This window comes from Phacochoerus africanus, chromosome 1 (genome assembly GCF_016906955.1).
Source record: "Phacochoerus africanus isolate WHEZ1 chromosome 1, ROS_Pafr_v1, whole genome shotgun sequence".
Lineage (NCBI taxonomy): Eukaryota > Metazoa > Chordata > Mammalia > Artiodactyla > Suidae > Phacochoerus > Phacochoerus africanus.
In genome coordinates this window covers 140640775-140666430 of record NC_062544.1, presented here as the reverse complement: position 1 = coordinate 140666430, position 25656 = coordinate 140640775, and the positions used below count along the sequence as shown (strand labels likewise).

Here is a 25656-nt window from a genome sequence, read left to right as displayed (position 1 = left end):
CTTCTCAAAAAGATAGGTTGAAGTCCTCATCCCCAGGACCTCAGAAAGTGACATTTTTGGAAATAAGGTTGTTGTTTGAGATGTAATTAGTTAAGATGAGGTCATATGGAGCAGGAGCTGGCCCCTAACCCAACATGATTGGTGTTGTTATAAGAAGGAAGATGCTGTGAATATATAGAGACAATGCCACGTGTCAGTGAAGTTAGAGATTAGAGTCTTGCAGTTGCCAAGCAAGGAACACCAGTTTGCTAGCAAACCCCCAGATGCTCAGAAGGGGTAAGGAAAGATTCCTCCACAAGTTTTCAGAGGGATTATGACCCTGCTGATATCTCAATACCTTTATTTCAGGTGTCAAGATATTGACACCTATTGTTTAAGCCACCCAGTTTTTGGTACTTTATTATGGCAGTCCTGAAAAAAATACAGTGCTGTATGTGTATTAACTACTTTGCTATTTTTATATGAATGTTTATTTTATTTAATATTTAAGGTGACAGTTCTCCTCACCCTCCTCCCCACCACATACCTGCAGCACATAACTAATGATGAAAGGAGGTTGTTTTCGACCATTGCCTATATATCTTACAGAGGGGGATACCCATTCTTAATTTTAAAAGCTGTGGTAAAGTTGATGATCTTTACACTTCTTCTCTAGGACTTAGCAGGCAAACTAATGTTTATTCATGAACTATCTCAGCTCTGCCAAAATAATTTTTCCTCTAATATTTTGAAAGTCATATACCAGGTAGAGTTTGAAGAATTCTTGAACCTACCGTCTTTCAAATCCTTTTAAAACCTGTGATTCTAAGACAAGCAAAAGAGGCTGAACCAGGAAAAAAAAAATTTTTTTTCTGTTTCTCGCAGGAACAAGAAAGTTTTTTTTTTTTTTTTCTTTCTAAGAAATGAGCTATTTGTATAACTGGAATCATAAAGTAGCAATTTAACATTATTGAACTGAGAAACTGACAGAAGGCTAAACAGAACAAAACATGAACTAACAACTGGGCTATTTTTATTGCTCCTTTTTAGTACCAGCAAGTGCAATGATAAAAACTACCATGAAATCAATTAATTTTAGTCTTTTTTACAAATTATTTTAAAAAATAATCTCTTCCTATAATATGAAATAATTGCTTTGTAATTACCAACATGATTAAATGTTAAAGAAATACAAAATCTTTAGTTTGGCAGCCTTAATATGCCTAGAAGGCTCAGATTCATTACTTCTTTTTAAGTACTTCATAGTATATTGCTTAGTATTTTCAGTGTACATGTAGATTTTAGCATACCGTGTTAATAAATTTTGCATAAAGAGCCAGTTGCTATAATGGCTCTTCATTATACATTCAAAACTACAGATATACCAATGAAAAAAATAGACTCATCATAGTTGGTACTGAAAGTGCCAGTATGTAGGCTGCTAATACCAACACCATAGATTTTCTGATGCCAGCCAAATCAAGAAACTCCATTAGACCATATCAGATTTTCTTTTGCTCCCAGAATGAATATGAGAGTTTGTAATAGTGAAAATAATTTCTTATCAAAAAAGGTAAACATTTTCACATGCTTCAGAATATTGCATTTTTCTTTGCTCAAAGGTAGTCCTATACCATCCTTCTTTTATATATATATATATATATATCTAGTAGTAATCTTTATTAGCTAACATATGTTCTCACAGTTTTTATTTAAAGAAATGAAAGCATCCAGAGTCTATAAGATAGGAAGCTACACTTTTAGCTCTGATCTAGGTGTTATTTCTCTAGAGTCTGACTGCTTAGATTTTGCCAATTAGAAGACTAAGTGCTGTTTAAACTTTAGATGAGAAAATGTCGAAAACATATCCCTTCCACATTAAAATGTCCCTTTAAAAACTGCAAAGCAGGAGTTCCCGTCGTGGCGCAGTGGTTAACGAATCCGACTAGGAACCATGAGGCTGCGGGTTCGGTCCCTGCCCTTGCTCAGTGGGTTAACGATCCGGCGTTGCCGTGAGCTGTGGTGTAGGTTGCAGACGCGGCTCGGATCCCGCGTTGCTATGGCTCTGGCGTAGGCCGGTGGCTACAGCTCCGATTCAACCCCTAGCCTGGGAACCTCCATATGCTGCGGGAGCGGCCCAAGAAATAGCAACAACAACAACAACAACAACAACAAAAGACAAAAAAAAAAAAAAAAAAAACTGCAAAGCAATATATACAAAAGTGTATGTATCTTCGGCATAAAATTTCTGCAATTCAAGGTAAAGATTGCAGTGTTCTGGTGAGTGACAGTATTTGCCCTTCAAATTGATGGCTCTAAAGCACACCGTATCTCTACAGAATGCCATATTTTTTAAAGAAGCAAAATAAAGCCATCTGTCCCTGAACTCTTAAACATGTTAAGTTCTTTTTCTAAACTATTTTTATGACTGTTCTAATAAGGACTCAAAAAACTTGATTTTATTCAAGAGAGGGGGAAAGGATGAATACAGTAAGAAGTTTGCCTGCCTGTTCAGACCTTCCCTCTGAAGGCAGTGACTCTCCAAGGAAGAATGTCAAGATGGCCAATAGCCAGGGATGGGGAGCCGGATATAGAGCAAGAGGGGCAGCACTATGGAAAGTACTTTAGCTGCACTCTCACAGCATGAGATGGAATTATTCTCATTTTATAAATGACCTTAGGGCTCAGAGATTAAGTGACTTGCCAGAATTCCCATAGCCACTTGGTGAAAGATTTGATATTAAAACCAAGTTTGTTACATTCTGAAGTCAGTACCCTTTCTGTGAATGCACCCACCTCAGTAATCTTATTGGACCTTTAGCAAACATTGTGAATGCAATGCAGAGTTACTGCAGGTACACATAAGAAAACTAACTTGTAAAGTAAAGCCCTGGTTAACCAGAAGATTAGCCTCAGGGAATTTTTTAATTTAAAGGTTTCCTAGGAAGCTTTTAGTTTTAATCTTTAGAACCCACTTTCTTACCTTTGATACGGATAGTTAATTTTGTTTTTGTTTTTGTTTTTTTTTAAAGATGTATTTTCTCTAAGGCCCTGATAATGAACTCACGTTGGAATTTTTTTTAATCTAAAGCCTTGGTTATTAATTTATTTTCTTCCAATTTCCCATTTTCTCTTAAAGGTAGACTCCAGAGGAAAAATATTCCAGTTAATTAGGATTTCTGGTAATCAGGTTTTTAAATTGTTTTGGTAAGTTAAAATCAAGTGAAAGCTACCTCTCCAAATTTGAAATAGTTTCTTATTATAGATTTTCTTTGATGTCAATGTGTTCACCTATGTTAGTATGCATTTGAAACTAATGGTCCAATACGAAAGTGCTCAGATCATCTATGACCAGGACTCCATAAATCCACGGGAACACATTAGTGGGATGGTCGTTAATTAGACAGTTTAGGCTTTGTGTAATCAGTGGTGCAAAGGAACATCTGAGAACATTAACATGTCAGCAGGTATTATAAATCATAATGCATTCTATAGTCTCTCATCATGTGTCTTATTAAATTAAAGTTAAAAAGAATAGTTTGAGCTAAATTTCTATATTGCCATTTGGAACCATTAAAATCTAGCATAGCCCAATGTTATTATAAGATCATCTTTATTACTTTAAGATCTCTTAGTTGTCTAATGGAAACTGTAGTTACTTTTTGAACTTTTAAGTATAGGAGTCATATTTTTATTGAAGCAAAATTAAAGTTATGTTAGAAAGTTGACTAATGGTTATTTCTTGATAAAATACATTTTAGAATAAATTGCAGTGCAGTCTTATCTATCGAGGACTAACATGCACTTTAAAGCTTTTTGTAGAGTTTTAGGTTTAGCCATTTAAACTGTGGAATGTGGAGTTCCCATTGTGATGCAGTGGCATCAAATCCGACTAGGAACCATGAGGCTGCAGGTTTGATCCCTGGCCTTGTTCAGTGGGTTAAAGATCTGGCATTGCTGTGGCTGTGGTGTAGGCTGGCAGTTGTAGCTCCGATTGGACCCCTAGCCTGGGAACCTCCATATGCCATAGGTGCAGCCCTAAAATGCAAAAAAATAAAAATAAAAAATAAAAAAATTAACTGTGGAATGTTCAACTGGTTCTAATAGTGATGGCATATATTAACACCGATTTATTATTACTTGAAAATATATTTAAATGAGGATAATGAAAACAATTTGAACACAAGACTAGAAAAATGAGAATTATTTTCTTAGAAAATTAATCAACTTTAAGCTTCGGTAGCTTGGAATGAAATATGGACTGGTACCTTATTTATGCTTCAGGATTTTTATTTTTTTTACACCTGCAGCATATGGAAGTTCCACAGCCTTAGCAACACTGGATCCAAGCTACATCTGCAACCTATGCCACAGGTTGCAGAAATGCAGGATCCTCAACCCATTGAGGTGAGCATCCAGGGATCAAACCCACATTATCATGGACACCATGTCAGGGTCTTATCTACTGAGCCATGGTGGGAACTCCTGCTTAAGTACTTTCAAGTCTCAAAAATCTAACAAGTACACCTGTTGGCACTCATGATAAAATTGCGTTTTCACAAATGTTTTTTTCAAAATGTGGCTGGAAATTAGGATACTGTACCCTTCAAAGGAATGATAGAAATGAATTAGAATGGTTGATTGGTTAGATTTTCTGTGTAAGGCCAGGGTTGCAGGGTGGAGGGTGGGAGAGGACAGCTGTATGCAAAGAAGTAGTGTCCTGAGCCAGTTGTGAGCCATTTCTTTTCAAATCCAAGTTTAAAGACATCATGTTGTTACCTTGAAATTGGTCATGGTGAGTATATTTACACCATAGAAATTGGAAAACACTACAAATCAGGCTTATCTTTTTGGAGAGCTGACTTTTAAATATTTACCAGCACACCACTGGTGTAAAGGCACTGAAGTAGGAGAGCTGGAATAGGTTCATGGAATTGGAACTATTTCATTATAAATGATATTCAACATGTGGTAAAATAGGAATGGAGATCAAGACAGAAAAGAAAGATGGTGCCTAGCTATGGAGGGCTTTTAATGCTTCACTAAAAAGTATTCTCTCAATTTATTATCCTTCTCAGAGACCTAGCAGAAAACAGAAGGTACATTCAAAAGAAAGTGAATAAGGCAAATTTGAAAAAAAGGGACTATTTACAAGGCAAAGACAAGAATAAGGTGAACTCATAAAGGATGGATAAACACCCCTGAGTTAGCACTGTAGGGAGCAGAAGCCAACAAGAAGCCAGATGGCAAAATATCCACTAAGACAGTCTATACAAGTCTGATTCCCAGAGTACAAAGCAAATTTGAGAAGGGTAGGTAGGTTCTGGAGGAGTATGGAGAATATCCAGCATAGGCTCACTATCAGTGGGGACCAATAAGTGTCTTTGCAGGGAGCTATGGGATCATTTCTGTAATTCAGAAAGACTGATCCACCAGCTGTGTGTAAAACAGGAAAGGAGACATAAAAGATACAGGGAAACCCACTAAGAAACACTTTCGGATAGCTAAATAAGAGGGCATGAGAACTGGAATTGGGATTGTGGTAATAGGAACAGAGAAGGACCATATTTAGGAGGCATTAGAGAACTACAAGTAGAGAAATATCTATCAGATATTGCAGTTGACAGATGTGGAGAAAGGAGAGTGAAGAGTTAAAAATAATGACAAAGTATTTAGCCTGGATGACTTTGAGATCATGGCTGCCCAAACAAGGTACGGCATGCAACAGCTTATTTTAAGAATGGGATGAGTTTGCGTTTGTGTGATTAGGAAGAGAGAGGTTGGGATACTTTTCCCCCTGGTTCCCTCCCTGCTGGGCCAGTCCGTAGTGACTCTGTTCCTCTGCAGAACACCATGGTGTCCTCGTGCACAGCTAGAGCTCATTTTGGATCCAAACCATGGCCTCCTCTTGACCCTTCCATGATGTTGTGGTTTTTGGGGGGTGAAACTATCCAGCAGGCATTTGAAAATATAGGACTAGAGTTTGGGAATGAAGTTATGGTCAGAGAGAAATTTGAATGGTTTCCTCATAAAGATCTAGTATAGAAGACTTAAGATCTCAAGGCACATGGAGAAGAAAGCTGAATAGTAATAAAAGGGTTCAGGGAAGCCACAGATGTATTGCCATAAAGCACAGTACAAATACAAAGGAAAATGGCATCTTGCTGAAAAACAAGTGACTCTTTGTACACCACTCCTTTAGTTAACTATTTGGTGATAGTGTCTAAATTAAGTTATATGTCAGTACAAAGATGGAGCTAAAGCAGATTATTACAGGGGCAGCATGCTGACACAGTGTTTAAATGATCTCTGTTATAAACCATAATACTCGAGACTAGGCAGAAAAGTAGATCTCTTCACAGAGGACAAATCAATAACAACTAGGTTTTATGGTCATTAGCACCCTAAATGGAATTACTTACCATCTAAAGCTCTTGGAGAATCTTATACACTCAACATCAGTCACCTCTTTCAAGTTAACCAGCTGTGGCTAAGTGCAATTTACATAATGGAGATCAGGAACAAGAATAATATTCCATACATGGAGCATTTGCATACCAAGCAAGAGAGATATTCTTTTTTAAAGATATCCCTAAACTAGTATTTTTTTTTCCTTTCTTTAGGGCCACACCCATAGCATATGGAGGTTCCCAGGTTAGAGGTCGAATTGGGGCTGCAGCTGCCAGCCAACACCACAGCCACAGCAATGTAGGATCTGAGTCCCATCTGTGACCTACACCACAGCTTACGGCAATTCCAGATACTTAACCCACTGAGTGAGGCCAGGGATAGAACCATGGATACTAGTCAGATTCGTTTCCTCTACGCCACAACCAGAACTCCCTAAACTAGTATTTTTCAATTTACATCTGTGGGCAACACTGTCTATATGGTCAGTAAGCCAGTGTCTTAATCAGGGTTCATCCACAATAAAAGGAAATGTATTAATAGGGAGTGGGGAAGGCAATGGAAAGCAGCAAATAAAAGAAGGCATATTAGCTAAAAGTTAAACAACATGCCCAAGACCATAGAGAAATGAAGGAGAGATTTTCTCCTGCTGCTCCCCTTTGCTCTTAGATCTTGGCATGTCAGTCAAAATATGCCAGGCACTGACATGCCACTCAACCAGCCCAGGGCCCTAAATGCTTGCTCCTGCTTTTCATCCCTCCAGGACTTCAAGCTTTCTGTTGTCTTCCTCTTTCCATAACTAGATTCAACACATCCCATGCTCTCTACACATTATGCAAACTCTCCCTTTGCAGAACTTCATAATATTGTCTTGTCTGAATTCCAGTATATTTAGAGGAAGGGGGAATGGAAGGTCCGAGATTAATGCCCTCCCCCCTTTTGTTCTCTTCTAAGCCTTACTGGTCTTCTCTCTGTTCCTCAAACCCATCAAGCTCCTTCCAACCTCCAAGTTTTAGCTCGCAAAGCTCTCCTCTGTACCTTTGTAACTTTTGCTTACCCTTGAGATTTCAGTTAAGGAGGTCTTTGCTTAGGAGCCTCCATATAATGTTCTATTGGCCTTGTGAACTTCTCTTTCATTGGACTTAACACAGCTGCACTTTTACATTTCCTTATGTGATAGTTGGATTAATACTTTTATCCCACAACAGAAGGCAAGGCCTACATGGGAAGGGACAACAGTTCATCCTGTTTTGCTCATCATTGTATCCCCAGCTCACAGAAAAAGATCTGCACAGAGGTGGTGCTGTCAATATTTGCCAAGTGACTGAAGTCAATGATTGTCATGTTCTGAGCACTGCAGCCAAAGCTTTCCCACATATCCTCATAGCAACCCCGTAGGATCATATCATTCCTCCATTCTATAGATGAGCGAGCTTGGGGGTCAAATAAATTAAGTCTTTTAACCAAGATCACACAGCTAGTATGTGATAGAGTTGAAATTCAAACCCAGACCTGTCTCATCTGATCCCCTCTTTTTTTCTGCTGGCTGTGGAACTTCCACAGGTGATCACTTAATTATTTTGTCTTGTCTCTATTCATTCTATCTCCCCAATGAGTCTTGAAGCTTATTTGGGATGGAAATAACACCTTGTACATTTTTTAATCCCCCCCCACACATCCTGCTAATAGCACTTGATATTCTACATGCATTTAATAAATACTTTTTGATTAATAACACCTCCTTGGTATTAATAACATAAAACATACCCAAATGAGTTCATCTTTCTATAATCACCTCTCTAAAATAGTAATGCACTAACATCTCTGAGTATATTTCAGGTGTTTAACAGCTACTAATTTCTACCAAACTATTTAGAAAATAATTTTTAAAAAATTATTTTGAAGAAACAACATGGCAAAATGAAATAGATGTATGATATGGAAATCCCTTGCTTCTTTCATTCATTGAACATTTGTGTGTTTTCCATGTGCCATGTGTTCTTCTAGGTGCTAGAGACTTGAGGCTGAGTAAAGCCATAGTCTTTCTCTAGAGGAGCTGTTTGGTGGAGGGGGTGGTATTACAGAGATGTAAATAAGTAATCCTAAATTAAGATAACATTTCTATGCCTGAAGTGAGGACACAGAGATGTGAGAAAACCAAAGACTGTGTGACTAACTCAACCTGGAAGAAAATGAGAGTAGAAAGCACCTGATCCTATCAATAACTGGCTGTGAAACATTGGACGAATTCTTCATCTCAGGTTTTTTCCTTATCTTTAAACTGGGCATAATACTTACCTCCCAGAGTTGCTATACCCTCCTCTCAGTAAACTTAGAAAATGCTATTTATTGGCTAGAGTAACCAGAGGTGACTAGCTGAGTGGTAATAGCTGTCCCCAACTGCTAAAAGTATCAGTATATCCAACTACATATAAATGTACCCACCATTCAATTGGGAAGCTCTAATTAGGAGGATTTAAACAGGCAGTGAATATAAAGTTCTCTATAAATGATTATTATTTCCAGCACTCCTGAAATTTAAAGAAAATGAGGCACTTAATAGTATGCTAACCCTTCCCATCAAGTGTAAAGGTAGAAACTGCTAGCTGAAACAGGGTAGAGGTTATAGCAGATAAGTCCTAGCAACTTCTTCTTCCTGTGTCAGCCCACCAAGGGTCTCCTGAATATGGCTTGCCTGGTACCTCCTCTTGCTTTGTGACTCACCCTACTCCCAGGAGGAATCTTGGTTATACTTAATCATTGAGTTCTTATCTGGTCCCAACCAGGAACTTTGTAGTTGATCGAGAAACAAGATGATAAAAGTTATGAAGATGGTGACACTAAGAATCAATAATAATAATACTAGCAGCATGATTTATTGAGCATTTACAAGATGCTAGCCATTGTTCTAAAAGAGTTTTATATGCCACAACAACTTTACCATCTAACAGTGGATCCCAGAGAGTTGAAGCTTTTGGATCTGTTAGTTCTAACAGTGTCTGGAATCCAGCTCCTCTCTGGGGAACAATAGCTCCAAACTCTGAACCTTTTCTCTCTGGTTAGAAAATGTGATTCTATGAATCAAAATTTAGGGACCTTATAATACTTTAAGAGAGAGAAACGATCGAGTGGATACAGAACAGAATCTAGCAACAAAAAAGACTCTAATGTATTCATCTTTGGCAGTTTTTTCACAGCACATCCCCTGGTGCATCCACTGGCTCAAGATTTCTTGGATGCCTGGACAAACATAAAGCTCTTTTGGAGTCCATTACAAAAGGTGACAATCATGTGAATTACTGATTTCTCAAACTTCTAGTTGGAATCTTCTTGTCTCTTAAAATACCACCACTTGTCTCCCAATGAGCATCTAGACACGATAGCAGCCAGAAATGCCAGATTTCCTCATAATAATACCACTTCTACCCATTGCTACTATTTACTCCTTCATCCAGGAACTGTGCAAAGGGCCTTAGGTACATGATCTCACTGAATGAGTCCAATGATTCTATAAGGCAAGTTCTGTTATCATCCCCATTTCACATATGAGGATACTGAAGCTCACTGAAATCATTCCAGGCCACAGAGCCAGAATGCGGTTTTATTTTATTTTAATTTTTTTTTATTTTATTTTTTTTTAGAATGCGGTTTTAAACCACTTCTTCCCAACTCTGAGACCTGCCCAATTATCCACTCTTTGCCCTGCCTTGGGCTGTGTTTCCCATAACACTGTGGCAGGGACTCACATTGTTCTGATGCATCATTGTATACCAGAAGGATCTCCTTGAACAAAACAATCTATAGCAGCAAATCTCAAGTAGTTTCTAATATTGCTAGCAGTTTTAAGCTCTTTTAAAAATTACTCAGTACTTTTCATAATATTCAGCAATCTACTTACCTCTGCAAATTATCAGTATCTTTTCCACGATTAATAATTTTATTTCTTTTTTCTGTGTAACAGAAAGATGCTTTTCAATTTTTAGGAATCTTCTAAAATTAGACTATGATAGAACTCAGTATGTCATGTGATGGTAATGGTTAGGAGAATGCAATCCTTAAGTATTCATTTTCATCCATTTACAATTACATACCTCAAATACAATTTTAAAATATGCTATTAATAATTCCAATATAATTTTAGAGAATCATTTATTGATGATTGGTTAAATAAAAATACCAAGCTACATTTCAAAATTTAAAGTACTGAAAAACATCATTTTATATAAAGCTTACTTTAATAATGGAATTACAGAATTTTTAGAGCCAGATGGACTATGAAAGTTAGCCTAGTCCAATCCTTTTGTTTTATAGCTGCAATTAAAGAGAAAGAAACATAGCCAAGTACTTTAATGGTGCAGGTTCAGAGTCAGACCCAAGTTCACATCCCTGATCTGCCGCTTACCAGTTCTGAGACTTCATTTGTCATCCATAGTCACAGTGCCAGTTCTTGAAAATCCCCAGCTTAGAAAGCAGGACTGCTGTAAACTAATAATTCAAATAAAGGACTCTCTCCTCTAAAACAGATGTATATTCTATTCATTCATTGGACAAATATTTATTGAGTATGCATTAATTCTTGGCCTTGGGCAAGTTACTTAATTGCTTTGTGCCTTAGTTTCCTGAGCTGTAAAGTGGGTATCTACATTACAGAGTTGTTGCAAGGATTAAGTGAATGAATGCAGATAAAGTGTGAGAAATATTTCCTGGCACATTGGAAAGGCATAATAATATTGATTAGCCTGATCTTTCTCTTCCTGCTTCCACATTCTGTATTAGGTAAAATGGTGGGCCCTTAGGATAAAATTTGGGAGTCCTATGTAGTATTTTCTTCCTAAAAACTAAAACATCTTATTTGCAGGGAGCAAATCTCTTACTCCATTGCTTAATCCTAAGGGTAAAGCCATTTGGAAACTTCTTCCTAGGGTTCTATTTTGACAGTGTTATCCTTCATGCATGAAGAGAATATTTTCCCACCAATATTTGCCCACATAATTTGTGCTTTGCCTTCAGATGGCTCTGAAAAGACTCAAGTTTTTCACCTAGGCTCCCAGGTGAGAAATATGAGTTTATAAGTATGTGCAGAAGTTGGCTGGGATTCCAGAAACAGACTATCTCCGTAGGACACAGCATAGCTAACTGGTCCTTTGGGGGGTTAAACCTGACGTGTAGTTTTCCTTGAAAAGAACCATAATCAGCTGGAAGAACAAGCAGAGAAATCCAGTTAATTGCCATTCCAGTGTCTTCAGCAGTTCTATCATGGTTGGATGAGTTAATATAGATTCCATTAGTGTCTTGGAAACTCTCAGGTCATGGCTGAAGTCCTACATAACTCTCACTCATGATCTTGGAAATCACAGAATTATGAAGATGAAAAGAACTTGAGCAGTCAGGCAGCTACTCAGTCTTTCTTCTCCTAAGAAAACATTACACCATCCCAGAGAAGTGAGAAGTAGTTACCTCTCTAAGACCTTGGGAGAAAGCTCTCTCCAAAACTTATTTTTAATGTGCCAGTCTTATGATTAAAAGCAAAATCATAAACTTCTCAGTATGGAATCTAATGTCTTCCCTGTGTATGTGTGTGTGTGTGTGTGTATTATGTATATACACACAACATTCTCTTGGAGGAAAGATAAAATACCCCTGTTAAAGAAAAAAGCAAAAATCAAACAAAGCCAGAAAGTCATACCACTACTGCATCTCTTTTCTAGGCAGAATATCTTCAAATCTGTCCACACATTCTGGGCTATCTCATTTTCTTACCCTAGCATCAATCTCCTATGAACCTTTCTTCCCAGCATGTCATATGTATTTTTTTAAGCTTCTGAGGTCAACTTAAAGTAAAATATTAGAGAGAAAGTCTGATTAGTCCTTAGGTGTCTGGGAAATTCAGCTTAAATTTCTCTGCATGATACATTTTAATTGATGTATCCCAGATCCTTGGTCTCTCTGGTAACCCAAGAGCAAAAATGCTGAGTCACTGTCATACTATTACCTGTTCTGACTCCGTGGTCCAGGGAGGAACCTTAGTGTGAATGGGGAAGGCACTAGGTCTAAGAGAGGCAGGGAGGTTTGTCTTATCCCAGTTCCATGTTCCCCCTAGAAGAATGATCTTAGACAAATTGAACTTGCATTAGGAAGAAGAGCCTTGCAACCCCTCTTATTTTATAGCTAAACCTTTAAGTAATAAGTGAAGTATTAAGTGACTTGTCTAAAGTCACACTGAATCTCTCCATAGCTCCAATTCCTTAGTTATTGAAAAAAGAAAGAAGGAATGATAAAACTTGGTGTCTCAGAATGTTGCAGGTCAAGTGAGATACATATTTAAGGACTCTGCAAAACATAAGGTTCTAAAACATGAGGCATTATTCACTCAGCCATATCTTCTCTTTATGTAGCTGGTACAGCCCTATGTTTTTTGCCACTGTCACTGACATTCGTTCTGTTTCCAGTCTCCTCTCCTGACCATGTAAGACACTGAATTCTGACTGAGCCCTACAAGGAATTACAACTGCATCCCCTATGAAGCTCCTACTTCTGTACAGATCCTGTAGCTCACACTTTCACCATTGTAGCTTGCTATATTGCATTTGCCAGTCTCCTTGTTATAACCTTTACTAGATCTAAACCCACCGAGGGCAGAGCCGTGCCCACCAGAGCAGGATTCCCCAACTCTCAGCATGACTGACAGATACTTTTCTGTTGCAGAGGGGTTGTCTGTGCATTTTAGGATGTGTAACATCATCTCTGGCTTCTAGCCAGTAACAGCCCCCTCCCCTAGTTATGATAATAACTGACAGAAATGTCTCCAAATATTGCCAAGTGTCCCCTGGCAGGCAAATCATCCCCAGCTGAAAACTTCTGTGCTAGATCTAGCTAAGTGCCTTTTTGCAGTGGGTACTCAATAAATAGTTGCAGAAGAATACATGACTGCTGGCAACAAAACGTTTATGATGGATTTAGTATACAAGCTGCAGAAAGATCAAACTAATTTCTTTTGGTTTTAGTACCTCTTACAATGCCCGGCACACCGCTGGTCCTCAGTATGTATTTAGTGAGTGAACAAGTGTTCTCTAGTCCTAAGCAGCTTCCTACATCCCAGGTAAAATTCTTTCCCTCAAGAGAGGTGATGGGGAATTAAAATACTAGGGGGAGAAAAATTTGGAAAGAACAAAACAATATCTTAGCTGTGAGATTAGGAACCAGAAAAATCACCTTGCTGTCTCCCCCAAACCTTTAGCTTTGCATTTAATCCTGACATATAAGGCAGAAATCAAATTCTTTGCAGTGATAATAGTAGAAATATCTACCAGTGTTCCTGGATCCTTTAGAACACAACTTGGATAGGGATGCAAAGGACCAGGAGGGATGCAGGACATCAGAAGGTCACGCATTCAGTCATTACTGTCAGAGCTGGGAAATGAGCCTGTGCCTTCCTGACTCCCTGTACAGTACTTGATTACAGTGATTATTATGGATGCAAATTAAGACTTATTACTATTGTGAAATAACAATGCAGGTTAATGATATTCTTTATTGCCATGCTAACATTTTTTCTAGAGGGGAAAATTATAGGCACGAAACCAATTAAGAAACCTTTCTTTCTTTGTAAAGCTTTTTTGGTTTTCCTAAACGAAGATTCTCTCTTTGTGCTTACTGCTTAATAATGCAAACTGATTTTTTGTCCCCTAGGTCTTACTGAGATGGATGCTAATACTTGTGCTGTCCATTTTTTCCTGTATGAATCAAAAATGACTATGCTAATACATTATCTTGCATTATCTCACAAAGGGCAGTCATGAATAGGAGGAGCAAATATTTTGAAATGAATACTTAATGGACATCCTCCTGTAGAGGTTAAGCATTGCTGTAAATGCCTCCCTTGGAAATCTTTGTTAGTCACAGGCTTGTGATTGCCTTTTTGTGGACACCACTGTAGGCTAGTTCTCCCATGATTGAAATGGTGACCCCCCAAATGACAACGGATTAATTTATTCACTCCTCAAACTTTACACAGTTGTCCTTTACTCCCAGGTCTACATGATATTTGCCACAAAAACCTTTCATGTAGAAGGATGTCATGTTACTTGTATATTGTTAATGTAACTATGGTAACCAAAAAATGCTACCAGTATATCTGTTTCATACACAAATGAGACAGCTGTGGAGTCCCCATGTCTGCCAGTGGTATAATAGATGTGAGCTCGGATGGCCTGGGTCAGAAAATTACAACTCATTTATATTAATCAGAGCTTTCAAATAACATTTAAACTCCTGAGCTCGGAAGAGTGTAAATGGAAGGCAATAAGCCACTGTGAAAGTGGTTTTCACTCTACAGTTTTTAAAGCTAAATGTTGGAAGTAAAGGCAGCAGCATCCTTGGAGGGCACCCTCAAGTCAGAGTTGATGGACCTCCAGTGCATATTAAGGCAAGTTTAAGCCTAGTTTCTTTGCATTTCAGGATAATTTTCAGGGTACTAAGTGTAATGGTTCCATTCAAGTTAAATATTTGTGTTAGTTGTGGTACTGGAGGCACAGCTGCCACAAACCTTTTAGCAATCTCACTGGTTAGGGTAGTTAGTCCTTCCAGCCCTATCTGTCCAACCCTGTCATGATACAAATGAGGAAACTGAGGGCTGGTAGGGTTAAGAAACTGGTCTAAGATCACCTAGTTATGACTAAATAGCTTAGGTACCAACTAAATAACTGATAAAACTGCTGATAATATCCTACCTTTGTTAGAGCTTTTGAAAATATTCAAAAAGTTTAAAAAGTCTGCATATTGTTTATTTTGAAAATAATACTGTAACTTGAAATGTCATACATTTTAATTATTGAATAATGTGCTTAACACTTCTATAGGATGGCCATAAATAATGGAAATACATACGATGTTATTTTATCATGTGCTGTGATTGCAATGTCAGTAAACCATTTATTATGCACTTGTCTATGTTTTGAGACTTGGATGCTCCATCTAGTTATGTATCAGTAAAGCCGATGAACAGTACTATGCTAAAACAAGAAAAATTTTAAAGAAAATTTCATTTAAGAAGACTTGTAGAATGAATGGTTCCTTTGGTCACTGAAGTATTGCATTTTACATAAAGGATTTAACTTTTGTCTCTATTCTCCACTTTGAACCAACACAAGAGAGAGAATACATGTTTCCCTGACTTCATCTATATAATTATAATTTCATCCTGAATAAAATATTAATCAAAGGTCTATTCATGAGTTAAACATACTTCCATTGTTCCCAGAAACCAAAATATGATTATGATTCTAAAATGGAATTTGTTTTATCTCCAAGTCTGCCTTAACCAAAAATAGATGTTCAGCATAATGATTTTGAAAAATTAAATATGATATTTGAGTAACCTTACATTAGTGCTCAAGTGAATCAAAGAACTATTATTGTGTAGCTTAAAAATAAATTATAAGAAAGCATTATGAAAGTCTAGTAAAAATGACACATGGGTGCTATAATTTATCATATTTTATGTGTGGCTTATGGCTTATTTATGGTGGCATAAAAAGCCCACCATTAGGATTATTTATAGTCACACCCAACTGGCTTGGGAAGTAGCAAGATAATTCTTTAGAGGCAAATTTTCTTTAGTATCTACTGGGGTATGTTCCCATAAGTGTCACTGCTTTAGAATATGTGATAACTGTTCTAACAATTCAGGTCAAGAAGCTGGCCCTAGTAGGGTTTAACCAGAGAGAAATCAATAGTTGAGTTTTCCCTTGCTTTTTGGGAATTTCAGATACTGACCAGAACTTCCTTTGTTAATGTTCACAACCAGAGACTGCAGTTGGATCTGGTCTAAGATTTTATTTAGCAGTGTGATCCTTTTCTAATAATAAGTACTTTATTACCTTTATGGACCAAGGAATGAGCCCTAATATTCCCTTTCATTAGACTTGCAGAACTAAGATTTCACATCAGCAGGATAACAACCAAAGATAAGTCCTCACAAATGTGAGGCTTTGGTCATTTTAGTTACTAGTTTGTTTCAAAAAAATACCTAGGTGATAACTTTACAATAAAATGGCTTATTGCCTAGTTTAGAAATGTCAACTACATTTTATGGTTAGCTCTCAACTCCATAATAAAGACAGAATCCCAGGCTTAAGTCATATAAGGGTTTATTATAATGATTTGTTACTTTCTGACTTCTGGATAGCTCTCAGACAGAAAATGTAATCTTGGCTATAACATTTTCTTACTTAAATTTGACTCAATTCATTTTCCCCTCCTGGGAAAATACTGCCTATGTGTAAAAAGTCACTGAACCAGCAAAAAATAACTTAGGGAAACATGTAAATTGCAGACTAACATCTGTTACCCATCCGCCAACTCCTGACACTGAGCCTCAAAACAATGTTGTCTTTTTTCCTTTTTTTTTTTTGGTATTTTAATGTCCCTTTCAGTTCATATATAGAATATAGGGGCAAACACTGTTCAGTGAATAGGTTCTTTTTCCCCTCAGCTATGTTTGAGGCTGACAAAGGAAGAGGCCACTGAGCTGGCTTGTCAGTAGGTATAATCTCTGTGACTCACGTGCAGCCTACACTGCCCGCCTTTTGTTTGGTGGTTGAATAACGCCAGGAGGTGAGCAGTGCAGTGATCTATTAGCTACTCTTAGACAAGGCAGAAATTTCTCTGTGTTAGGGTGGCTTGCACTCCTGCCTCTCTATTCACTGTTATGTCCTGTGACATAAAAACTCCCAGGTGACTAGGAAGGTGACGGTTCCATTACCTGCAGTTCTACAAGTTTGGTGCCTGTCACTAAAGTGATTTTGACTGAACTATGGACATTCTATTGAGATCTTCCTGTCTGGCATCTACAACTATCTTCCCCTAAATTGTATCTCTCTGAGGATGGACAGCCAAGTGTGAGTAGAAGATGGGATTACTGAAAGAAAAAGAACAGAAACTCTAAATAAAAGTTGAGGAGTCAATTCAGAAATTACTTCAAACCACCAGAAGTGGAATTAAGTTATCATCTGCTTCAGATAAACATTTTCCTTACTAGCTCAGAACATCCAGCTTGAATGTTGCACAAAAACACACAGCCAGGTAAAGAGCAAGCAGTACTTGGAGCTTTCAATACAATAGCACTCAGAAAATTTGGCTCTTGAATAAAGGTGTCAGCAAGCCTTGGAATTCCCAAACAGAAAAACTCACTGTGCCTTTATTTCATTTTCTTAAGGTCTATTGTTAACTAAGGACTCCTTGTGTTTTCAAATTCCTTCATGTGAATGGATGAGGCAAGACATCTGCCAGGATTTGCTCACATTTGCATGCAAATCAGAGACTTAGGGACACATGGCCCCAGAGCCAACAACACTACTTTTACTCTAGACTTATAAGGATCAGAGTACCTTCCTGAACTTTCTACTCCTACAGTCCTATCTCTTAGAAATAAAATAATAAGTATATTTGAGTAATTTAATTTCTTTAGACCATCGCGGCAAAGCAAATTACAATACAAAACAAAATACTGTCTATCAAAAAAAAAAAAACAAACAAATCTTACAAACAAAAGCTATATCTGTTCCTCACTTAAGTCCACTTTTCCTTTATTATCTGGGTCTGGGAATGAAAATGCTAATGCTAACAGTGGTATAAGATTTAGAGAGGGGTCTGTTTTCTTGTACTCTTGGCCTTTGCTTGTGTGGGTCTAATGTCTCAAAACCGTTCACATCCTGGTCATTCATTCATTCATTCATTCAGTACCAGGCACTGTTCTTGGGCCTTTGGCTACAGCGGTGAACAAAGCAGGGCAGGTCCCCCTCTCCCAGAGCAGGTACCACTGCCAAAACTCCCAGGGCGAGAAGCCATGCTCGCTCTCTCTCACACAGTCCTGGGACGGGTTTTCCCACCAGTCCCTTGAGTGCAGCACCCCTCCAGCTACTTGATCTTTCCACCCTACCTGGGCCTGCCAGGCAGGGACTCCTCTTCATGGAGGCAGTCGCAGCAGGGCCCTGGGAAGGCTGCTGCCCACACCTCTCTCCACGCAGCACAAGGCACACGCTGGCAAACTTTCCTCGCTTTCGACCCCGGCCTCTGGGAAGCCAGCAACCGGCTTCTTGCCTGGAACAGACCGAGTCTTCCCTCACAATCCAGCATCCCTGGCAAACCTCCCGAGGATGCCATCCCTTCTAAGCTCAAAACGTGTAGGGTTAGGTTTTTCCCCCACTTATGCCATGCGATAGTTGAGCAGATTCTTCCGAATGTTCTGACTTCAATACACTCAATGCTTTGTCAATTACAGCCCTTGCCCCTTTCTTCACCGTTAAGGCCACCGCCTTCCTCCCTCTTTTCTCTTTCCATGGCCTGCCACCTTCTTTCCCTGTCTCTTAGTACTCTTTCCAACTCCCCAGGGCCCCCCTTCTGCGCTTTTTCTCAGTCTTCGGCTGCATTTCCCACTTCACCTACCAGCAGCCCTCCTTCCTCCAGATACCTCGGCATCACCCTTCCCCGCGCTGGTCCCTGACATCTAGCGGGATCTCCTCCTGTCATTGCTTTTTGCCTTTTTCAGTCCGGCCTGTCTTCCGAACTACCGTTCTTCTCGACTCCAGTAATTTTTTTTTTTCCCCCGCGTAAGGAGGGTACTAGATTCCGGGTTTCCCGACTTCATCTTTCTCCCGGCTCCTTGAGCCGCGCCCCCGGTACCCCTTCGGCCCGCGATCTTGTCCCACGTTTCCGCAGACCCTTCTCCAGCCCACCACGCCGCCAAGTTTGCCTCTACTTCTCGCTGCCGCCCACATCTCCCGCCGCAGCCCGGCTGGGCGAGCGCACTTACCCCGAGGCCCGGCTGGCGGGGGTGTCGGGGTGCGCACGGACCAGGCACCAGCGGCGGCAGCAGGAGGAAGAGGAGGAGGAGGAGGACCTGCTGAGCGGCGCCTCCCTTCCAACCCACAGGCACTGGCTCCTTGGGGGGCTCCCGGCAGAGCACCAAGATGAGAGGCGAAACAGAGACACGAGCAACAGCTGCTGCGCGGGCCCGTAGTTAAACCCACTCACGGGGGCCAGGCAGAGGGAGGCAGGATTGGGGAAAAGGGTAGAAGTGGGGTGCAGAGGGCGGGGCAGCGAGCGTCCAGGTCCGGAGGAAGGCGTTCGGGGCTCCTAGGGATTGCCACCGCGCGGATGCCGCTGCCCGGGCTGAGGCCGCCGGCCCCTCTCCCCGTCCGGAGGGCGCTGCAGGCGCGGGCGCACGGGCCTCGCCTAGCTCCCCGGCAAGCTGCCGGCGCCCTCGGTGCGCCCCGCTTTGTGCTCCCCGCAGCCGGCGTGCACCTGGTGTAAGCAAAAGCGGTCAGCTGATGGGCTGCGCGCCGATTGGCTGCTCCGCGATCTCCTCCCCTCCCTCCCGACCCCCTTCCAGGCCTCCCTCTCTCTTCCTCCCGCCCCCCACACCCGCCCCTGGCTCAGTCCCTTGCTGGGGCACCATCTGTAGCCTGCCCAACAAAGGCGTACCGCCGCGGGTCTCCGGTGGCCTGGCCGCCCTGTGTCGCCGCCGCGGCCGCTGCAGGGAGCAGCGGGCCGCCGCTTTTTGTCTGGGGACGACAGGCTGCGGCTGGGTTAGGGAGGCAAAACACATTGCCGTATTTTAGCAAAAGACATAAGGAAAAAAAAAAAAAAAAAAAAGGCCTATGCTAGCGGGCCAGCTAGGCACAATGGGGCCGGACCTCTGTGCAACCTAGAACTTGGACTCAGGGATTGAGAAGCAGACAAAATTCAACCCGAGAGAGAGCCAAATCTCAGTATGAAAATTGGTCGTCGTCTTAAAATGAATGGCGATTCTTTGGGCTGTGTGTACATGCCTGGGTGTACACACGCAGAACTGGTCTGTGCCCTTGCCGCGGGAAGAGAGTATTTAGACACTTAAGTGAATTGAGAAGCCGCTTCCGATTTAGGGAGGCTTTCAGAAGACGTTTCTGAAACTTTGTAATTACAGCTTTCTGATTTGTTAGGTATGAAAGTTGCGTTCCTATATCTGGGGGACCGAGAATGCAATCTGTTTGAAGTGAGGGGTGTCAGAGTGCAAGGTGGAAAGGGGTTTTTGGAAAATGCACATAACTCTGAGTTTCAGCTTACAAGTGGCCAGGTTGGAGCCACGCTCCAGAGAAGTCCTTGGTACTTGTTATGCGGGAATCTGCTTTAACCTAGAGCATTAGTAACCCCTCAGTGCAGAGCAACTTCCAGCAAGAGAATGTGGTGACATGTCCTCATGATATCCAATCTTAGAACTTCTGGATACTTCAGAAGTATACATTCATTATTATAGAGTCGTCCTTTGAATTCCTTGAAAACGTAGCCTAAATTTCACAACAATAATCTTAGACCCTATATCTTCCTCTAGCATCTCTTTGTGTCTTTCATAGATGTGTGATACAATTTGATGCCCTCATGTGTTCATTTAACTTATGTTATCTTGGAACTATCATATAGATACCAGTGGGTCACAGTGTGCCTTAGAAAGTTCTAGAGAAAGAAGATCTTATGATTCAGAGAAGAAGGTAAGTGAAGAGTAGAAGGACAGCTGTATGAAAAGGCCCATTGCAGCTAAGGTGGGAGGGTTCTCCCTATAAAAGAAGATTTAAAAACTTTCAAAGAAAATTGAGTTTAGAACCTTTCCCAAGCATTCTACTTTTGTTCCCTTTCCTCTTTTCTCATGCTGATTACATATGGCTTGGAGACTGTCTGAAAGAAAGTGGACCTCTAGTGGAAACACAGAACTTGAATGATCAGGGAAATATAGAACACAGGTTTCTTAGTGAGTTTCCTTTAGGGTTTTTAAACTGTTTTTCTGTAAGCGAAAGGGAGATAATCTTGTACCTTGTATAGTGGGGCTTTGCAGAGGTAGGTGCTGGGGGCTGTTGAAACAATTAGTGGTGGTGGGGAGTTACTCTTTCTAGGAGGCAAGATCTCACAGCCACCAGGTTTTGGGGGAGACTTCATGAGAATAGTGTGAAGCTCAGCGAAAAAGAAATCAAATCAGGTAGGTACCAGGGTATGAGTTTTGAATTCAGGCTGACACTTTTAAATCCCAATATTTCAGTCTATGAGCTGTGTCCCTCTGGGGTAAGTCACTACCTCTTTAAGCCTTAGTTTCCTTGGCTATAAAGTGGGGTTAATTACAGTACCTATCCCAGAGGATTGTATTGGTTAAGTAAGAGTAAGTCTGTAAAATACCTTGGTGCAGTTCTTGGTATATAGTAAGCATTCAATGCATGGAAGAACTAGGCATTATTAGCCAGCTAGTAAAGACTAAAGCAAGACATTAGGTCAGACAGGTGGAATGATTATTTCACAGAACTGACACAGGTGACAGAATATCTTAAAAGCACGAGCAGCTGCAATGAGAGAAACAGACTCTGTCTCTCCACTACTCATTTCTTTTTAAATCACCATGTCATTTATTTAAGCTAATTTCCCTCTTCCTCAGGGCAAGAGTGAGAATGAAAGCTTTGCCTATTTCCACATCACTGCTGCATATATTTGGCTCCTAACAGAAGGAGTATATCATTAGGAGAAATGTATGTGCCATATTTGGGGAGGAGGGCTGGTTGTGGGGGAGTATGAAGATTGCTGTGTGTTAGAAAGATGGCTGTGGGACAGAAGAGGACAAATGTAGGCAGAGCATTTACAAAGGAATCTGAAATTTGATCCAGTTATTGGACATCTGATGAATTGCCTAAATGGTTAATGGTTAATGGAATTTTAGGAACTGCCATTTTGTAACTCTGCAAATAGTTTTCAGAATTATACCAACTGACACTTAAAACCTCCTTGTCATTGGGAAGAATTAAGGGAAAACACCCAGTCAAGGGACCAGTATAACTAAACCAAACTCACTTGTTTCTTTTGTAGAATCCTCAAATCTATCTAAATTACTCCTAGTGAGCCCACTCAGTCCTAGTGTTCTAAATTTATTAGTAAATATTTATTTAGTTATTTCATACATTGTAGAAGACCTGGAGGCTTTGGAGGGAATAGAAGTAGATAGGAGTATCCTAGAGTTCCCAAGAGAGCCAGGTCACACAGTTGATATCAGGAGGAGTTCTTGTCCCTGGAGCTGGCCATGTTGAGACACTACAAGTCCCTCTGGGTTCCCCTGTCATCCCCTTGAGCTTCTTCAGCTTCACTTTGAAGAAACTCTATAATTGGTATGGGCCTAATTGTACTGGTCCATGTGGTAAATGAGGGGAAAAAAAAGATGAAACTTTAGAGTGTGATCATATTAGAATAATATGCAATAATTATAATACACAATTTTAAGCCACAATTTGCCACAATTTTCAAAAGTTGAAAATATGTCTCTCTTGGAGTTCCTGTTGGTGCAGTGCTAATGAATACAACTAGGATCCATAAGGTTGTGGGTTCAATCCCTGGCCTCGCTCAGTGGGTTAAAGATCTAAACTTGCCGTGAGCTGTGGTGTAGGTCACAGATGTGGCTTGGATCCCATGTTGCTGTGGCTGTGGCGTAGGCTGGCAGCTGCAGCTTTGATTCACCCCTAGCCTAGGAACTTCTCTTTGCCACAGGTGTGGCCATCAAAGGCAAAAAAGAAAAAGGGGGAAAAAAAAAAGAAAATATGTCTCTCTGTAACAAAATGTTAATAGAGTGCTGGTAGTCAGTGTTCTTTCCAGCCTCTGAATTAATATTATGGTTTTAAAATGATCATCACCAAGCTCTTAGAGGATGATGACTGTACAACTCAGAATTATGTGATTGTTGTGATCGTTGTCAACTTTGATTCTAAATGTATTATTACTCTAAAACTTTTTGTCAGTTGAGTGGGTTTACAGCATATACATGGCTTCTGCCCTTTCAGCTTTGTACTGCACATGAAGTCATTCCAACACACACAAAAAGGTATTTTTTGAGTTTTCTGTAATTATTATTTATCAGTAGTAAAATAATGTCATTGATTATTGTTGATTAAAATGATTTTAGCATTTAAATTAATTTGACATGGAACTAAGGTGACCAGCCATCTTGGTTTACCTAGGACTCTCCAGGCTCTAGTCATAAGTTTCACATCTTAGGAAACAAACCAAGATGTTTCACTGTTCTAAATAACTACATGGATAGGTTTACGGTACTCTATAAGTTGGGCTATAACCTTGCAAATGAACCCAATAATGACCTTATGCCTGAATGGATCAAGAATCCTATTACCACTCTTAGAACTTAATTACTCCATAGCCCTTGAGAGTCATCTAATTCAATCTCCTTATTTTATACATAAGAAAACTTAGCCCTAGAAAGAGATTGTACCAGTCTGTTGACAAAGCCTATACTAAAAAGCTAGACTATATACTGTTTGAAGGCAGAGACCAGATGGCCAGCTCCTAGCCCAGCACCCAGTGTGTAATAGGTACTCAGTAAACATTTTTTGAATGAATGAATTGAATCAAATAACACATTAATGTCTTTACGAAATTAGAATACATTATATCATGAGCATTTTCTTCAAATCATTAAAAAGTCTTCAAAACTATAATGCTTTATGGCTGTATAATTTCATCAATCTTCTGTTGGTGAGAAATAAGGCCTTTATCAATTAGTTGCTAAAACATATGTTATAATAAATGTATTTATTAGAAATGTCCATCTCAGTTTTTGAAATATAGATACATAAGTTATAGTTTGGATTATCAATTTAACATATTCATTTTTTTCTCTTTTCATTATTATTTATTTTTAGACATCTAGACCTTACTAAAATATGAAGGGTTATTTAGATTTTTTGTTTTTATATTGCAAATATTTACTTTAGTTGATAAGTTTGTTTTCAATTATTTTCTCTCCATTCTGACTTCTCTTTTGCCTATATAATAATAGCTATTGTAAATTAACATAAATTAAGTACTTTGTGCCAGGTAATACACTTAGTGATGTTTCTTATATTGAAAAAGGCAATTACTATAATAGTTACAAGTTGGGGCTCTTTATTTATGTTACTAAGGTTTATACTCTAATTCAATATAGCTGTGTGAATGTAAACAAGTTACTTAAGTTCTCTGTGTTTGTAATTGCACCTATATCATGAAGTTTGTGAGGATTAAAGAGATGTGTATGTGCCTAGCAAATGGCAAGAATTCAAATTCACTAAATATTAATATATTAGTTAATATAGTGCTAGCTATTGGAACAAATAAACCAAAGAACCCCAGGGGCTTAAATAAGGCAAGTTTATATCACGGTTGTATAGCAGAGTGTGATTCTGGCTGGATGGCCTCCACATGGTCCTTCATGGTGTAGACTGCTCCCATCTTTTGATTCTTCTTCCTCTTTTTCTATATTCCCCTACTCATTCACACAGAGGATGGGGAAATAGAGAAGAAAGAACTCCATGAGAAAATTTTTGGACCTGACTAAGAAATGGCTCATATCCCCTCCACCTACGGTCTATTGGCAAGAACTTAGGTATATAGCAACACTGAATAGCAAGGGAAGCTTGTGAAAGGAGACAAGGTGTATGCTTAACAGCAGAGGAAGTTTTGTTCTGTGTAGTAATCTATATTAAAAAATATAGCAATGTGTATTAACAATACAGCAGTCTCTCCTACTTTTTGCTCTCATCTTGATTAGTCCTCAAAACAAGCCTACTAAGGTAGGAAAGAGGACAAGATTGACTCAGGGTCATACAGCAAGGAAGAAGCCATTGTTACAGCAAACAAAATATTCATATGACAGCTATTAGATAGGGCTTTCCAAGTCTTACTTCCTCTTATTTTACTATTATAAATTTTTGAAATTGAAGTATAGTTGAAATACAGTGTAGTGATTCACAGTTTGTTTTTTGTCTTTTTAGGGCCGAACCCACAGCACATGGAGGTTCCTAGGCTAAGGGTCCAATCGGAGCTGTAGCCGCCGGCCTACACCATAGCCACAGCAATGCGGGATCTGAGCCGCATCTGCAACCTACGCTGCAACCCATGGCCATATCCTTAACCCACCGAGGGAGGCCAGGGATCAAACTCACAACCCCATGGCTCCTAGTCGGATTCATTAACCACTGAGTCATGATAGGAACTCCCAGTGATTCACAGTTTTGAAAGGGTATACTCCATTTATAGTTACTATAAAATATTGGCTATATTTCCCTCTCACTTCCTCTTAAAATCATTCTTGGTGAATGGCTAATCTGGTTGCCATCACTGAAGTTCCCAGAGACTTGAAGCAGGAAGAGATGACTGTTAGCTGCCCAACAGCAGCTTGTACTCCTTTTTCTTTCAGTAACCATAAAACTTTAA

The 25656-nt window shown here is 39.6% G+C and overlaps 1 protein-coding gene across 2 annotated transcripts in view; it reads right to left on the bottom strand.

Annotated features, from left to right (window-relative positions):
- Window positions 1-19671, bottom strand: part of LRRN1 (leucine rich repeat neuronal 1) — a 36759-nt gene extending 17088 nt beyond the window's left edge. The window contains exons 1-2 of one of the 2 annotated variants that reach the window (XM_047779438.1): window positions 19199-19650; window positions 18326-18486 (exon numbers count right to left, since the gene is read on the bottom strand). The gene's annotated coding sequence lies outside the window, so the exon portion shown is untranslated. Of the gene's footprint in view, window positions 1-18325; window positions 18487-19198 lie in introns of both variants that reach the window. The other variant, XM_047779447.1, reaches the window with a different exon arrangement.
- Window positions 19672-25656: the final 5985 nt, after the last annotated feature.